The sequence below is a fragment of the Sinocyclocheilus grahami genome, unplaced genomic scaffold (assembly GCF_001515645.1).
Source record: "Sinocyclocheilus grahami isolate Dianchi unplaced genomic scaffold, SAMN03320097.WGS_v1.1 scaffold107.1, whole genome shotgun sequence".
Lineage (NCBI taxonomy): Eukaryota > Metazoa > Chordata > Actinopteri > Cypriniformes > Cyprinidae > Sinocyclocheilus > Sinocyclocheilus grahami.
This window is the reverse complement of record NW_015505286.1, coordinates 108,613-111,897: the sequence shown is the minus strand read 5'-3', so window position 1 is coordinate 111,897 and position 3,285 is coordinate 108,613.

Below are 3,285 nucleotides of genomic sequence, written 5' to 3'. Positions count from 1 at the left end.
CCATCTCCTTTTTGAACTTTTGCCATCTGGTCGGAGTTACAGAGCACCGAATACCAGGACAGCCAGGCACAAGAACAGTTTCTTTCCCCAGGCAATCTACCTCATGAACAGTTAATGTTCTCCCATTGTGCAATTAAAGTACAGTATGTGCAATAACCTTATACTTATTTATCACCCTAAACCCTAGTACATCCCTACAACTTATTTAATTTTATTCTATTCCTATTCCATCTATAGCACACCTGTACATACAATTTATTATTTTTTTGTGGTTTATATTTATGCGTGTGTATTTTATTCACATCTCATTTTTATTATCTGTGTGTTGTTGTTGTCTCCGTGTACTGGAAGCTTGTGACACTATAACAAATTCCTTGTATGTGCAAACATACTTGGCAATAAAGCTCTTTCCGATTTCTGATTCTGATAAATAAAAATGCAATTGCAATTCCCAACCGCTAGATAGCAATTGTAGCCCTACTGAGACATGACTACTGGCAATGCGAGACACGAGAGTTGGTAGAGATCAGTGTTGTGTTTTGAATTTTTTTTACACCAGAGAGCACTAAGTTTACCTGTCGGAGAGCAGCGGGCAAACAACAAACGATAAAGGACATTCCTACTTGGTCTTGTAAGTATCTGTGTTTTCATTTTCACATGTGTTCATTATTTATCTATATTATTTGTTATCATGTTTAGGAACCGTGACATTTTAGTGAAGGGACCAGATCGTAGTTGATAGTGATCCGTGACTAGGCCCACGGTTCAGCACGCATGTGTTCAGAGGATTAATTGCAAAATTTAATAGAGTAAAAGTTTTATCATTTGTATGTGTTTACAAACTCAATCGATTTTAAAACAGCCAAGAAGAGGCGAAAGAGCAAACAACAGAACAAACAGCTTTGACAAAGATTAATCTATATTAATTTATACAGTGAACACACTCAGAAGAATTGGATGAACTGAGGAGGAGTTTCAACATCTGGAAAAGCGGTTGGAAATTGAAAAGATCCGGGAAGCAATGGTAAAAAAAAACAACAAAAAAACAACCCTCTCCTAAACAACATTTCCTCACTAAAGCATGTCTTTTGACAAAGTCCATTGTTTATTTTAATTATTATATTGAATTTATGACTGAACAATGGCTTGTTAGATACAGAGAGAGCATGAGCTAATTTAATAGAATATCTTTGTCATTGTACAAGTAACGTTACAATAATATTTATTTTGAAACTTCCAAATTGATAGTAAAGCTTAAGAATACAAATAATTTAAGCTGGCAATATAAAATGATCAATTATAAAAAGTTTGCAGCAGTATTAAAATCCGATAAAAAATCCCTTAAAAAACCTAAACTGTACAAACAGATAACATAATGAAATAAAACGGTAGGGGGTGAATTTATTATTCCATGTACATTTGAGGTTAATGTGTGTACTGGGCTACTTTTTAGTTACAGCAGCTATCACTGTGTTGTTATGAAGTCAGTTTTCCCTCATGTCCAAATTCAACATGAAGGGGGGTGGTCCGCTGCAGAAAGAGGGATTTGAAAAGACTGCACTGTTCTCGGTCATCAGAGGTATATTTATAAAACACACAACATTTACCAGAGAGCTCTCTCTTTTTTAACACACTGAATGGTGATACACTGTATATATCTCGTTTTTGTTTTTAGTTGGCATCCAAGCAAAAGAGAACGACTCCCTGTCACAATTAGTGTAATTAACGTAAAAAATTATGTCAAGGTGTTTTTTTTTTCCTTTTCTTATTTGGCAGATGCTGTGATGACCAACTTCCCGGCAGCAACAGAGTTGGACTTGAGGCATTTTAAACAAGAAATAAAACCAATAATTAATCATTTCCTTTAAGTTCACTGTTGGTTGTTTTATTTGTTAAAAGTAAACCAACAAAAGGGTTAATCTTTTTTTATGTTGGCATTTATCCGTAATAGTTTAATGTTAAGTGTGATAACATGCTCTTGATTTGTATTAGATTTATTGTATTAGAAAATATTTTATTTCTTCATGTTTATATTTTTATTATCTTAAGTTAAAAACTCCAGATTTTTTATCAAAATATTTATATTTAAGTGTATTGTATTTATAACATTTTATTTTGTCATTAATTCTTTTGTATTTTTATCATGTTGTATTGTAAGTTGTCCAAGTTGTTAAAATGTTTTATTTTTCTTAATAAAAGCTGTATGTATGGATTGCAATTTTGTTGTCTATTAGATGTATACAGTGGGGAAAAAAAGTATTTAGTCAGCCACCAATTGTGCAAGTTCTCCCACTTAAAGCTTGTTTTAGCATAGACCCATATTCACCGTCTATTAGACGTATATATGTAGTCGTTTATTAGCCGTCTAATTGATGACTAGTCAATAAATGGGCTATGATTAGACGTCTCCGTGATTTACGGCAGTAAAGTTAGTTTGACGTTTGACATTCATTAGACATTCAGGTTTTTTGCCAATTAAACTCTTTGCGGCGTTTGTTTTGAACCCAAACTAACTCAGATAGGCATAAATATATGCCCTTTATGTTGCACAAGGCTTAATTTCTAGGAATTAAAAAAAATAAAATGAACCATTTAAATTAATTAAACAATTTAACTACGTGACATTATAATATAAAACCAATACTAAAATGTTCGGAAAAACATACCTGTTATCGTACAAAGCTCCATTTTTGGAATTACAATTTGATGTTTTTTATAATAATTTTACAATTTTTTATGTATGCAATAATATAAATCCATTAAACGACAACACCATTTGATCTAAAGGTATGAAACCAACTGTAAAATATTCCGAATATTATTCCCTATAATGCACAAGGCTTGGTTTTTCAGATTATGCTTTTACTGTTTTTATATATAGCACTGAATCCATATTTGTCATGTTTTACATACTGTATCCACTTAAATTAATTAAACTCTGACACAGTTTGAGATAAAGGTATCAAACCAACTGTACAATATTCAGAATATTATTCCCTATAATGCACAAGGCTTGGTTTTTCAGATTATGCCTTTATTGTTTTTATATATAGTACTGAAATCATATTTTTCATATGTTTTACATACTGTATCCACTTAAATTAATTAAACTCTGACAGAGTTTGAGATAAAGGTATCAAACCAACTGTAAAATATTCAGAATATTATTCCCTATAATGCACAAGGCTTGTTTTTTTCAGATTATGCCTTTATTGTTTTTATATATATTACTGAAACCATATTTTTTTCATGTTTTATATACTGTATCCACTTAAATTAATTAAA